Below are 15959 nucleotides of genomic sequence, written 5' to 3' on the forward strand. Positions count from 1 at the left end.
CCATATTTCGCAAAAGTATGCCACATAATATGCATCAATGTCAAATCAAAAGATTTTGGCACCGCTCTCGCGATGTGAGAGAGTTAGCACCGCTGTGCACACAGACCCACATGTATAAACAAATCAATCAAACCAACTACACCAGCCTCTCACTCTCCCAAACAAGTGTTTTTTTATTGCCTCAGTCCTCTCTCTCTCTCCCACGCAAGTGTTTTTTCATTGCGTGAGTTAATTTGGCACCGGAGCAAAGTAGGTGATCCAGATTGGGGCACCAGGTGAGCAATGGAGGGGCATCGATGCCAAATGCATCACAAGTGAATTTGGCATGTGTTTTGGCCTACATAGTGGAGGGCCGCTATAGCCCACTTTTGTACTACCTCTTATTTAGTATAATATTTTGACCATAGATTTACGTAAGAATATGTCAATGCATGTCACAAAAAATTACACCATTTGAAATTATGTTCAAATACGAATCCAACGATATAGTTCTTAGTGACATGCATTAACATTTTGTCAGTTAAATCTATGGTCAAATTTTGATACTACAAAATAGGAAGAGTAAACCAGGATGGAGGTAGTACTTGCTCTTAGGGTAACCATAGAGTTACTGGAGTAGTCTAAGTTACTTTCCACTATCACTAGCCTAGGCTACTATAGTAGTACAACAAAAAAATGATGCAGGTGATCACGTGAGAAAAAATACTAAAAACATTTCTTTCGGTGCAGTGCATAGATGTAGTTTTGAACACTACACTTGTCATCGTAATTTGGGAAAATTACAAAAAAATTGAGCTACGTTGTTATTACCGTTTACTAATAGGAAAGAAGTTTCACCTCGATGAGTAGCTTCTCCGTGCACGGAAAGCATGTAAGGAATCCAACAACTTGATCCAGATTGGGGCCGATAGATTATATTGCCAAGATCTTCACTGTGCGCATAGACTGGGCCAAGCTTGTGGGAATCATTTTCTGGAAGACGGTCGTAAATACATCAAGAAGAAATTTAAAAATGTGAATTTCAAGAAGACGGAGAAGAAGATGAGTGTTGTACCTAAACGATTACGGATCCAATAAAGAGTTCGGAGAATTTGGCAGACGAGTGCACCAATGCTGTCAATTTCGGCGCGTCAATGACCCTGATTTTTGTTGGACCTTCTAGATCCGATACAAGCAATCTCTCAAGGAAAGGAGCATTCTCAATGACCATAATGTGGAACGGCTGGAGTGATCTCTTCCCAATTGATGTCTTGTTGCGGGGCCAGCAAGACACATAAATCCATCGGAGATTCATCGAGGTGATGTGGAGGCTAATGAACCCGTGGATCTGCTCAAGACGAAGGTACTCGAGCGCAGTACAGCCGCGGAGCAGGTGCTCCATAGCCTTCTTCGAGTTGACAACATCGAAGAGGTCGAGCTGCTTGAGTTGAGGGAGAAGAAGGGCGGGCGTGGCATTAATCTGGGGAAGATAGCAGGAGCTGAAGCTGGCGCGGCGCAGCGTTGGCGCGAGGCGGAGCGCAGACGGTGGCAGAGAGCGACATCGTCCAGCTTCAAAGCTGAGCTCCTCGAGCTGATCTAGGGCTGGGGATAAGAACCACTCGTTGAACTTGGGTTGGACCTTGCAGTTGGTACTGAACATGCGGATGACAAGGCGTCTAGCTGGCCCAGGGTGCGATGAAAGGATCTTGGAGACTCCGGCCATGCGTTTGCAATCCCCGTCACAGAGGCAGCTGTCGATGGTGAGGTTGAGGGGGATGCGGCGCCAGAGGGGGCGCCACCGCCGGGAGAGCAGGGTGGTCCGCACGGCAGATTTTATGGGGAGGAGGCTGATGATGACGAGCAGGATGTCATCGGGGAGGCTGCTGATGAAGTCCAGGCTCACCGGATGCGGTTTTGGCTCGAGCCGCCTCCGCTTGTTGGCTGCCTTGCCGTCCATCTCAACCGGCGGCGACGCCGATGTACACGTGTGCTGGTGTGTGTTGTGTGCTGGGTGTGCGCGAGTGCGTCCTTCGGTGCATGCCGCCGCATAGTGGTGAATTGTGCGCGAGTGCGTCCTTCACGCGGAAGAAGTGTGTCCTCAATGCGCCCTCAATTTACTAGCGTGCGGGGTGCTACCCCGAGTGGTTTCAACCTTGTTTATTTCACCGCGTGTCAGATGGGCCTCTAGTTTACTTCTTTTCACCCACTGCCACATGGGCCAGCACACAAAGATACAGAACACAAGCTGACAAGGCAGCATGTGGACTGGTTGACCGGTCAACTAAACAATATACAGAGCTATACGCTGACACAGTGAGCGTATAATCCGTCGGTATAGAGTGTTCGAGTGAGAGGGGAGGCCCGTGAGAGATAGCAGAGAGAGAGAGAGAGAGAAAGAGCTACTCCCTCCGTTCGATAATGTAGTTCCAACATTTTTTTTAAGTCAAACTTTTGAAACTTTGACCAAGTTTATAAAGAAATTACTTATATCTACAATACCAGAGATAAATGATAGTATGAAGTAAGTACATGTTGTGATGAATCTAATGATCGTTCCAGATGTAAATGTTTTTCTCCACATATACCTGGTCAAACTTTTCTGAGGTTTGACTTTTCAAAACTTCCATATGCTTATGGACGTGAGAGAGTCCCTAACTAGAGAGAGAGAGTGTGTGAGTGAAATATAAAGAGTGAGTGAAAAAGTGTGTGTGCGTGTGTGAAAGAGACATGGACAACACTCGATAAAAGTCGAGAAAAAACATGTGTGTCTTATGCAAGCATATCACACATGCATCTTCGACAACGGAAGCAAGGTGAGGAGATAGTGTGTGGTTGTTTGCAACCGAGAGAGCAAGACCCCTAGCACGTGGCCAAGAGGGGTCTGACAAACAAGGGAGAGAGGTCGAGAGAGACGTACGGAGAAAATGCAGACATGGGGAGGAGAGAGTGTATGTTTGTCATAGAGAGATCCCCTGGAGATCGTGATGGGACTACATGGGTGGGAGATCGAGTGACAAGGTGTGTGCGCGATAGAAGATACCCCGAGAGATATCGAGATAGACGTATGGATGGAAGGAGACAATACGTGTGTTCCTGATGGCTAGTGAGAGATAATCATACATAGGGGGGGAGTGCTTGCGCCTATGATGGAGTGAGGGATTATGGTACTTATTAGGGGGGTGCGTGTCACATAGAGAGAGAACAAGGGCGGAGAGTGTTGGATGGGTCTATATGTATAGCGCGAGCAAGACATGTGTATGTGTGAACCAGGGAGATATCAAGTTTGAGAGAGATTGAGGAGCCCCGATAAGGCTGAGTGGTGCGTCAGATAGCTGAGAGGGGGAAAGAGACACTACAAAAAAAAAGACACATCCGTGACATTTTGGGCCGAACGAATTTTTTTCTGTCATACTTATGACACTTCTATGACGATAATTGTGACAAAACCCGGTATCATCATAGATGTGGTGTGGTCCTACTTCTATGACAAAAAATCATGACAGAAAATGGGCTTTTCGTCCTGGGCGGGTCGGAGACGCAGCTGCATGACAATCTTTCGGCCGTCCATGACAGAAAAAACCGTGGTAGAAGCGAGGGCGAGGAAAATATCGGGGTGTTCCCGGTTAGGGTGGGTGGTTGCTACCTCTTGAGCACTGCGTTGGTTTTCCCTTGAAGAGGAAAGGGTGATGCAACAAAGTAGCGTAAGTATTTCCGTCAGTTTTTGAGAACCAAGGTATCAATCTAGTAGGAGGCCACGCACGAGTCCCTCGCACCTACACAAACAAATAAATCCTCGCAACCAACACGATAAGGGGTTGTCAATCCCTACACGGTCACTTATGAGAGTGAGATCTGATAGATATGATAGGATAATATTTTGGTATTTTTATGATAAAGATGCAAAGTAAAATAAAAGAAAAATAAAATGCAAAGGAAATAGCTAAGTGTTGGAAGATTAATATGATGGAAAATAGACCCGGGGGCCATAGGTTTCACTAGTGGCTTCTCTCAAGAGCATAAGTATTTACGGTGGGTGAACAAATTACTGTTGAGCAATTGACAGAATTGAGCATAGTTATGAGAATATCTAGGTATGATCATGTATATAGGCATCACGTCCGAGACAAGTAGACCGACTCCTGCCTACATCTACTACTATTACTCCACACAATCGACCGCTATCCAGCATGCATCTAGAGTATTAAGTTCATAAGAACAGAGGAACGCTTTAACCAAGATGACATGATGTAGAGGGATAAATTCATGCAATATGATATAAACCCCATCTTGTTATCCTCAATGGCAACAATACAATACGTGCCTTGCTGCCCCTACTGTCACTGGGAAAGGACACCGAAAGATTGAACCCAAAGCTAAGCACTTCTCCCATTGCAAGAAAGATCAATCTAGTAGGCCAAACCAAACTGATAATTCGAAGAGACTTGCAAAGATAACCAATCATACATAAAAGAATTCAGAGAAGATTCAAATATTGTTCATAGATAAACTTGATCATAAACCCACAATTCATCGGTCTCAACAAACACACCGCAAAAGAAGATAATATCGAATAGATCTCCACGAGAGAGGGGGAGAACATTGTATTGAGATCCAAAAAGAGAGAAGAAGCCATCTAGCTAATAACTATGGACCCGAAGGTCTGAGGTAAACTACTCACACATCATCGGAGAGGCTATGGTGTTGATGTAGAAGCCCTCCGTGATCGATGCCCCCTCCGGCGGAGCTCCGGAACAGGCCCCAAGATGGGATCTCACGGGTACAGAAGGTTGCGGTGGTGGAATTAGGTTTTTGGCTTCGTATCTGGTAGTTTGGGGGTACGTAGGTATATAAAGGAGGAAGAAGTACGTCGGTGGAGCAACGTGGGGCCCACAAGGGTGGAGGGCGCGCCTGGGGTGGGGGGTGCAGGCGCACCCCCCTACCTCGTGGCTTCCTGGTTGATCTCTTGACGTAGGGTCCAAGTCCTATGGATCACGTTCGTTCCGAAAATCACGTTCCCGAAGGTTTCATTCCGTTTGGACTCCGTTTGATATTCTTTTTCTGCGAAACTCTGAAATAGGCAAAAAGCAGCAATTCTGGGCCGGGCATCCGGTTAATAGGTTAGTCCCAAAAATAATATAAAAGTGTATAATAAAGCCCAATAATGTCCAAAACAGAATATAATATAGCATGGAGCAATCAAAAATTATAGATACGTTGGAGACTTATCAAGCATCCCCAAGCTTAATTCCTGCTCGTCCTCGAGTAGGTAAGTGATAAAAACAGAATTTTTGATGTGGAATGCTACTTGGCATAATTTCAATGTAATTCTTCTTAATTGTGGTATGAATATTCAGATACGAAAATATTCAAGATGAAAGTTTAATATTGACATAAAAATAATAATACTTCAAGCATACTAACTAAGCAATTATGTCTTCTCAAAATAACATGGCCAAAGAAAGTTCATCCCTACAAAATCATATAGTTTAGTCATGCTCCATTTTCGTCACACAAGAATGCTCTCATCATGCACAACCCCGATGACAAGCCAAGCAATTGTTTCATACTTTAGTAATCTCAACTTTTTCAACCTTCACGCAATACATGAGCGTGAGCCATGGATATAGCACTATGGGTGGAATAGAATATAATGATGGGGGTTATGTGGAGAAGACAAAAAAGGAGAAAGTCTGACATCAACGAGGCTAATCAACGAGCTATGGAGATGCCCATCGATTGATGTTAATGCAAGGAGTAGGGATTGCCATGCAACGGATGCACTAGAGCTATAAGTGTATGAAAGCTCAAAAAGAAACTAAGTGGGTGTGCATCCAACTTGCTTGCTCACGAAGACCTCGGGCATTTGAGGAAGCCCATCATTGGAATATACAAGCCAAGTTCTATAATGAAATTTCCCACTAGTATATGAAAGTGACAAAATGAGAGACTCTCTATTATGAAGATCACGGTGCTACTTTGAAGCACAAGTGTGGTAAAAGGATAGTAACATTGTCCCTTCTATCTTTTTCTCTCATCATTTTTTTATTTGGGCCTTTTCTCTTTTTTTATGGCCTCCCTTTTTTTTAGTCCGGAGTCTCATCCCGACTTGTGGGGGAATCATAGTCTCCATCATCCTTTCCTCACTTGGGACAATGCTCTAATAATGATGATAATCACAATTTTATTTACTTACAACTCATGATTTACAACTCAATACTTAGAACAAAATATGGCTCTATATGAATGCCTCCGGCAGTGTACCGGGATATGCAATGAATCAAGAGCGACATGTATAAAGAATTATGAACGGTGGCTTTGCCACAAATACAATGTCAACTACATGATCATGCAAAGCAATATGAAAATAATGGAGCGTGTCATGATATATGAAATGGTGGAAAGTTGCATGCAATATATCTCAGAATGGCTATGGAAATGCCATGATAGGTAGGTATGGTGGCTGTTTTGAGGAAGATATAAGGAGGTTTATGTATGATAGAGCATATCATATCACGGGGTTTGGATGCACCTGCGAAGTTTGCACCAACTCTCAAGGTGAGAAAGGGCAATGCGCGGTACCGAAGAGGCTAGAAAATTGCAGAAAGGTAAGTGTGCGTATAATCCATGGACTCACATTAGTCATAAAGAACTCATATACTTATTGCAAAAATTTATTAGCCCTCGAAGCAAAGTACTACTATGCATTCTCCTAGGGGAAGGGTTGGTAGGAGTTAACCATCGCGCGATCCCGACCGCCACACAAAGGAAGACAATCAACAAATACTTCATGCTCCTACTTCGTTACATAAGGTTCACCATACGTGCATGCTACGGGAATCACAAACTCCAACACATGTATTTTTCAATTCCACAATTACTCAACTAGCGCAACTATGATATTACCACCTTTATATCTCAAAACAATTATCAAGCATCAAATTTCTCATGATATTATTTAAAGAAAATTGTATGATATTTTAAGACTCCCAAAATAATATAAGTGAAGCATGAGAGAATAATAGTTTCTATAAAACAAAACCACCACCATGCTCTAAAAGATATAAGTGAAGTACTAGAGCAAAAACTATATAACTCAAAAGATATAAGCGAAGCACATAGAGTATTCTAATCATTTCCGAATCAAGTGTGACTCTCTAAAAAGGTGTGTACAGCAAGGATGATTGTGGTAAAATAAAAAGCAAATACTCAAATCATACAAGACGCTCCAAGAAAAACACATATCATGTGGTGAATAAAAATATAGCTCCAAGTAAAGTTACCGATGGAAGTAGACGAAAGAGGGGATGCCTTCCGGGGCATCCCCAAGCTTTGGCTTTTTGGTATCCTTAGATTATCTTGGGGGTGCCATGTGCATCCCCAATCTTAGGCTCTTGCCACTCCTTGTTCCATAATCCATCAAATCTTTCACCCAAAACTTGAAAACTTCACAACACAAAACTCAACAGAAAATCTCGTGAGCTCCGTTAGCGAAAGAAAACAAAATACCACTTCAAGGTACTGTAATGAACTCATTATTTATTTATATTGGTGTTAAACCTACTGTATTCCAACTTCTCTATGGTTTATAAACTATTTTACTAGCCATAGATTCATCAAAATAAGCAAACAACACACGAAAAACAGAATCTGTCAAAAACAGAACAGTCTGTAGTAATCTGTAACTAACGCAAACTTCTGGAACTCCAAAAATTCAGCCAAAATAGGAGGACCTATACAATTTGTTTATTGATCAGCAGCAATTGGAATCAATATTTTATCACGTTCTGGTGATTTCTAACAATTATTTTCGTGAACAGAAAGTTTCTGGAATTTTCAGCAAGATCAAATAACTATCATCCAAGAAGATCCTATAGGTTTAACTTGGCACAAACACTAATTAAAACATAAAAAGACATCTAACCAGATGCTAGATCAAATATTTATTCCTAAACAGAATCAAAAAGCAAAAAACTAAAAATAAAATTGGGTTGCCTCCCAACAAGCGCTATCGTTTAACGCCCCTAGCTAGGCATAATAGCAAGGATAGATCTAGGTATTGCCATCTTTGGTAGGTAATCCATAAGTGGCTCTCATGATAGATTCATATGGTAATTTTATTTTCTTTCTAGGGAAGTGTTCCATGCCTTTCTTTAATGGAAATTGGAATCTAATATTCCCTTCCTTCATATCAATAATTGCACCGATCGTTCTAAGGAAAGGTCTACCAAGAATAATAGGACATGAAGGATTGCAATCTATATCAAGAACAATAAAATCTACGGCCACATAGTTCCTATTTGCAACAATAAGAACATCATTAATTATTCCCATAGGTTTCTTAATGGTGGAATCCGCAAGGTGCAAGTTTAAAGAGCAATCATCAAAATCACGGAAACCTAACAAATCGCACAAAGTCTTTGGAATAGTGGAAACACTAGCACCCAAATCACACAAAGCATAGAATTCATGACCTTTAATTTTAATTTTAATAGTAGGTTCCCACTCATCATAGAGTTTTCTAGGAATAGAAACTTCCAACTCAAGTTTTTCTTCATAAGATTGCATCAAAGCATCAACGATATGTTTAGTAAAAGCTTTATTTTGACTATAAGCATGAGGAGAATTTAGCACGGATTGCAACAAGGAAATACAATCTATCAAAGAGCAATTATCATAATTAAATTCCTTGAAATCCAAAATAGTGGGTTCATTAATATCTAGAGTTTTGATCTCTTCAATCCCACTTTTACCAATTTTTGCATCAAGATCTAAAAACTCCAAATTTTTGGAACGCCTTCTAGGTAAAGGTGGATCATATTCAGTCCCATGATTATCAAGAATCATACTGCTAAACAAAGATTTAATAGGGGACACATCAATAACTTTTAGATCTTCATCTCTATTTTCATAGAAATTAGAAGAACACGCTTTCATAAAGCAATCTTTCTTAGCACGCATCCTAGCGGTTCTTTCTTTGCACTCATCAATGGAAATTCTCATGGTTTTGAGAGACTCATTGATATCATGCTTAGGAGGGATAGATCTAAGTTTCAAAGAATCAACATCAAGAGAAATTCTATCAACGTTCCTAGCCAATTCATCAACTTTAAGCAATTTTCTTCAAGCAAAGCATTGAAATTCTTTTGCGAATTCGTAAATTCCTTAACACTAGTCTCAAATTCAGAGGGCATATTATTAAAATTCCCATAAGAATTGTTGTAGGAATTACCATAATTATTAGAGGAATTACTAGGATACGGTCTAGGATTAAAGTTTCCTCTATACGCGTTGTTACCAAAATTATTCCTACCAACAAAATTCACATCCATAGATTCATTATTATTCTCAATCAAAGTAGACAAAGGCATATCATTAGGATCAGAAGAAACACTTTTAGTAGCGAATAATTTCATAAGTTCATCCATCTTTCCACTCAAAACATTAATTTCTTCTATCGCATGCACCTTTTTATTAGTAGATCTTTCAGTGTGCCATTGAGAATAATTAACCATAATATTATCTAGGAGTTTAGTAGCTTCTCCTAAAGTGATTTCCATAAAAGTGCCTCCCGCGGCCGAATCTAAAATATTTCTAGAAGCAAAATTCAATCCGGCATAAAAATTTTGTATAATCATCCACAAATTCAAACCATGAGTAGGGCAATTACGTATCATTAATTTCATCCTCTCCCAAGCTTGTGCAACATGTTCATGATCAAGTTGCTTAAAATTCATAATGTCGTTTCTAAGAGAGATGATCTTAGCGGGAGGAAAATACTTAGAGATAAAAGCATCTTTGCACTTATTCCAAGAATCAATACTATTTTTAGGCAAAGACGAAAACCAAGCTTTAGCACGATCTCTAAGCGAAAAAGGAAATAGCTTCAATTTAACAATATCATTATCCACATCTTTCTTCTTTTGCATATCACACAAATCAACGAAGCTATTTAGATGGGTAGCGGCATCTTCACTAGGAAGGCCGACGAATTGATCTTTCATGACAAGATTCAACAAAGCAATATTGATTTCACAATATTCAGTATCGGTAAGAGGAGCAATCGGAGTGCTAAGGAAATCATTGTTGTTGGTATTGGTGAAGTCACACAATTTAGTGTTATCTTGAGCCATCATGACAAGCAAGCAATCCAAAACACGAGCAAACAAGAGACGGGCAAAAAGAGGCAAACAGAAAAGAGAGGGAAAATAAAATGGCAAGGGTGAAGTGGGGGAGAGGAAAACGAGAGGCAAATGGCAAATAATGTAATGCGGGAGATAAGGGTTTGTGATGGGTACTTGGTATGTTGACTTTTGCATAGACCTCCCCGGCAACGGCGCCAGAAATCCTTCTTGCTACCTCTTGAGCACTGCATTGGTTTTCCCTTGAAGAGGAAAGGGTGATGCAGCAAAGTAGCGTAAGTATTTCCCTCAGTTTTTGAGAACCAAGGTATCAATCCAGTAGGAGGCCACGCACTAGTCCCTCGCACCTACACAAACAAATAAATGCTCGCAACCAACGCGATAAGGGGTTGTCAATCCCTACACGGTCACTTACGAGAGTGAGATCTGATAGATACGATAGGATAATATTTTGGTATTTTTATGATAAAGATGCAAAGTAAAATAAAAGCAAAATAAAAGGCAAAGGAAATAGCTAAGTGTTGGAAGATTAATATGATGGAAAATAGACCCGGGGGCCATAGGTTTCACTAGTGGCTTCTCTCAAGAGCATAAGTATTTACGGTGGGTGAACAAATTACTGTTGAGCAATTGCCAGAATTGAGCATAGTTACGAGAATATCTAGGTATGATCATGTATATAGGCATCATGTCCGAGACAAGTAGACCAACTCCTGCCTGCATCTACTACTATTACTCCACACATCGACCGCTATCCAGCATGCATCTAGAGTATTAAGTTCATAAGAACAGAGTAACGCTTTAAGCAAGATGACATGATGTAGAGGGATAAATTCATGCAATATGATATAAACCCCATCTTGTTATCCTCGATGGAAACAATACAATACGTGCCTTGCTGCCCCTAATGTCACTGGGAAAGGACACCGCAAGATTGAACCCAAAGCTAAGCACTTCTCCCATTGCAAGAAAGATCAATCTAGTAGGCCAAACCAAACTGATAATTCGAAGAGACTTGCAAAGATAACCAATCATACATAAAAGAATTCAGAGAAGATTCAAATATTGTTCATAGATAAACTTGATCATAAACCCACAATTCATCGGTCTCAACAAACACACCACAAAAGAAGATTACATCGAATAGATCTCCACGAGAGAGGGGGAGAACATTGTATTGAGATCCAAAAAGAGAGAAGAAGCCATCTAGCTAATAACTATGGACCCAAAGGTCTGAGGTAAACTACTCACACATCATCGGAGAGGCTATGGTGTTGATATAGAAGCCCTCCGTGATCGATGCCCCCTCCGGCGGAGCTCCGGAACAGGCCCCAAGATGGGATCTCACGGGTACAGAAGGTTGCGGCGGTGGAATTAGGTTTTTGGCTCCGTATCTGGTAGTTTGGGGGTACGTAGGTATATAAAGGAGGAAGAAGTACGTCGGTGGAGCAACGTGGGGCCCACGAGGGTGGAGGGCGCGCCTGGGGGGTAGGCGCCCCCTACCTCGTGGCTTCCTGGTTGATGTCTTGACGTAGGGTCCAAGTCCTCTGGATCACGTTCGTTCCGAAAATCACGTTCCCGTAGGTTTCATTCCGTTTGGACTCCGTTTGATATTCTTTTTCTGTGAAACTCTGAAATAGGCAAAAAACAGCAATTCTGGGCTGTGTCTCCGGTTAATAGGTTAGTCCCAAAATAATATAAAAGTGTATAATAAAGCCCAATAATGTCCAAAACAGAATATAATATAGCATGGAGCAATCAAAAATTATAGATATGTTGGAGATGTATCAGTGGTCGGGGCCGAGCGATGCGCGCTTCTCTCGTGCACGCGCATGGGGTGCGAGGCGTTGGGCTCTAACAGAACCCGAGCGAGGCGTTGGGCTCTAACTGAACCCGAGCGATTGCACTGCAGGCTACGCGTTACTGAACCCGAGCGATCGATCGATGGTTGTTAACTGAACCCAATTGAGCGATTCCTTCGCTACTACTGCTAACTGAAGCAGATCGATGCTGCCTCTGGATGAACAGTGAGCGTTGCTGGGGGGTTTGGATGAACAGTTCCCGGTGGGGGTGGATGAACAGGACCCCGTGGTGTTGCCTCTAGATGAACAGGACCCCGATCGATCGAGCCGGTCGGGGCTGGATGAACAGGACCCCGTGGAGGGCAGGATGAACAGGACCACCTCGTGGAGGGCAGGATGAACAGCAGACGGTGGAGGGCTGGATGAATAGTAGCCCGTGGATGGGTGGTTGAACAGGAGCCCGTGGAGAGGGCTGGTTGAACAGTAGCCGGTGCAGTAGTGCGCGGTGGAGGCTGGATGAACAGGAGCCCGTGGCTGAACAGTCGCAGATGGAGGCTGGAGGAGGTCGACGGTGGATGAACAGTAGCCCGTGGAGGCTGGAGGGGGTCAACGGTGGAGATGAACAGTATCCCGTGGAGTCCCGTTTTGCGGTACGCCACACCCCTCCCGATGAACAGGACCCCCGTTTCGACCGTAGGAGGTCCGTTTCCTCCGTTTTGCGGTACGCCAGACCCCTCCCGATGAACAGGATCCCATTTCTAACATGGCCGGTCGAACACAAGGCCGTTTCCTCTGTTCTGTGGTACGCTAGGCCTCGTTTCCATCGGCTGTTCCGTCCAAGCTCTCCTAATGAACACGACGACGCATTCCGTTCCGATCCAGCCGGTTGGCTCCCCATGAACACGACGACGACGCTGTTTCTCCGTTCTGACCCAGCCATGTACACGAGCCCTGGCCATACGTATGCGCGAGTAGGCGTTCGAGACCTTGCCCGTATGTACATACGTGGCCGTATTTTCTTTCTTGCACACTGGCCGCTGTACGTACATGTACATGCTGTGTGCGCTCCTCTACTACGACACGTGCACGCCTCTACATCGACCAGTATGTACGTACACGTTCGCGACCAGAATGACAACGCTACGTACGCTTCGACCAGGTGGGTCCCGACTGTCACGCACTTCCTTGCATGCGAAGATGTAGCTGGTGGGTCCCAGCAGTCAAGGGGCGAATCGTTTTTTTTTGCCCGAACACACTTCCTTGCGTGCGAAGATGTAGCTGGTGGGTCCCAGCAGTCAGGGGGAAATGTTTTTTTCGCGAAATACGGTGGCCCATCCGGTGGGTCCCCGCTGTCAGGTGGAGGAATAATTATTTTGTGCGTAATAAGGAGGCACTTCCTTGCTGCGGCCGTGGACCCAGCTGTCAGCCTCTCCACGTACAGTCCATGTCCGATGGAAGCCGTTCTTGACCACGTTGACCACGCCGCGCCGAGAGCACCAAGGCGGTGGACGACGGCGAGGCCTAGGAAGGGGACGACGCGGAGCCGGGGAAGACGCAGCAATGGATGCCCACACGTACAGGAGTACGAGGGTTCACTGGTTCGCTGCGGTCTGAGGCTGCCGTCGCCGCAGAATAACAGGGGGTGTGGGTGAGTAGAGGGATGGCCTAGCCAACAGTGGGAGTAGTAGGGGGCGGTGAGGCCTCCGCCGCATCGCAGCCAGCCACGGGAGGCAGGAGCACGAGGCACGACCGGCGCTGGTTTGGGAGGCTGGAGCAAGAATACTAGAGGTTGAAGAAGCACTACGGCCGTTGGATGGACATCGTACGGTCACTGGAGCTAGAATCGTGCATATTGACTAAGTTGACAAAGCCCTCTGCCCCCGTCAACTTAGTAGGCCCACAAGTCAGCCTGCCACTATACTGGGTCCCAGCTAGCAGGGGGGGTATTCATTTTTTGTGCGTAATAAGGAGCCACTTCCTTGCGTGTGAAGATATAGCTGGTGGGTCCAAGCTGTCAGCGGAGGTAATGTTTTTTCGCAAAATACAGAGGCCCTTTCAGTGGGTCCCAGATGTCAGGTGGAGGAATCATTATTTTGCGGGTAATAAGGAGGCATTTCCTTGCGTGCGGCCGTGGACCCAGTTGTCAGCCTCTCCACGTACAGTCCACTTCAGATGCATGTCGGTCGTTGACCACGTTGACCAGGCCGCGCCGAGAGCACCAGGGCGGTGGACGACGATGAGGCCTAGGAAGGGAACGACACGGAGGCAGGGAAGACTCGGTAGTTGTTTCCACGCGGAGGGGAGTACGACTGTACGAGGGTTTACTGGTTCATCTGTCGTCGCCGGAGAATAACAACAGGTGTGGGTGAGTAGAGGGATGGCTAGGCCAGCGATGGGAGTATGGTGGGGCGGTGAGGCCTGCGCGGTAGCACAGCCGGCCGTGGGGAGGAGAGAGCAGGCAGTCCCGCCGGTGCTTGTTTGAGCGGCTGGAGCAGGAAGACCAGAGATTGAAGAAGCACGACGGCCGTTGGATGGACATCCAACAGTCACTGCTTGTGCGTCAACCTTTTTTTCAGGAAAGCCTCTAATCTGTGGAAAACATCATATAGCCCATCTGCCATTATTTCTAATAATTTACAGCCCATTTGCTAATTCTTAAGGTTTTTTTTGGAGCCCATATTCTTTTTGTTAGCATTACGGCCCATATTATGGCCACGGTTAATAAATTATACGAAATTTTGCATATTTCGGTGCGGTCCGAACTGTTTTTAATCCCAAAATTTCGAGTCACATTCAAACTGATTTTAAAAATAAATGTATATCAATATAAAATCCAACAATTTTTCCACGCATAAAAATCAACGCAATTTAAAATCTCGAAATGAAAAAAAGAAATTTGAAACTAATTGCTGGTTTGATGTATTTTAAAAATGTACAGCCCATTTCTCATTACTGATAGGCCATTTTCTCGGCCAACCGAATGAAGCTCTCCTCGTCTTGAAAGATTTGTAGCCCAACAGGCCTGATAGAGCGACTTACTTGGCAAATCTCAAAAATACTGGGCTGTGGCCGTGGACCCAGCTCTGGTCGTGGACCCAGCTGTCAGCCTCTCCACATACAGTACTCTTCCGATAGAAGTCGATCGTTGACCACATTGACCACGCCGCGCCGAGAGCACCAAGGCGGTGGACGACGGCGAGCCCTAGGAAGGGGACGATGCGGAGCCGGGGAAGACGCGACAGTGGATGCCCACGCGGAGAGGAGTACGAGGGTTCACTGGTTCGGCTGCGGTGTGAGGCTGCCGTCGCCGCAGAATAACAGGGGGTGTGGGTGAGTAGAGGGATGGCCTGGCGAGCGGTGGGAGTAGTAGGGGGCGGTGAGGCCTCCGCGGCATCACAACCGGCCATGGGAGGCAGGAGCACGCGGCACGACCGGCGCTGGTTTGGGCAGCTGGAGCAAGAAGACCAGAGGTTGAAGAAGCACTACTGCCGTTGGATGAACATCGTACGGTAACTAGAGCTAGAATCGTTCATATTGACTAAGTTGACAAAGCCCTCCATCCCCGTCAACTTGGTAGGCCCACAAGTCAGCCTCCCATGATGTTGGGTTCCAGCTGGCAGGTGGAGTTTTCATTTTTTTTTGTGTAATAAGGAGGCACTTCCTTGGGTGCGAAGATAACTGGTGGGTCCGACCTGTCAGCAGGGGGCACGTTTTTTTCGCGAAATACAAAGGCCCTTCCGGTGGGTCCCAGATGTCAGGTGGAGGAATCAAAGACTTGAGAAGGCATACAGAACAAGCTAGTGCACCAGTAAAGAGACGTTGCTGAGTTTTAGAAAAAAAAACGTGCTCCTGTAGCTGGTTCGAATCCAAACCTAGACTATGACTATATATGGTGCTATGCTACTCTGCAAGTAATGAAACTAACATATCCAACGTTCGCTTCTCCTCTTCTCTACTTACTCTTCCTAGCATCAGAAGCTCTGGCCACAGCAACCATGTCCGTTGGCTGCTCTTCAGCAGGCAACAACCAAATATGTGC

Source organism: Aegilops tauschii, chromosome 6 (assembly GCF_002575655.3).
Source record: "Aegilops tauschii subsp. strangulata cultivar AL8/78 chromosome 6, Aet v6.0, whole genome shotgun sequence".
Classification (NCBI taxonomy): domain Eukaryota; kingdom Viridiplantae; phylum Streptophyta; class Magnoliopsida; order Poales; family Poaceae; genus Aegilops; species Aegilops tauschii.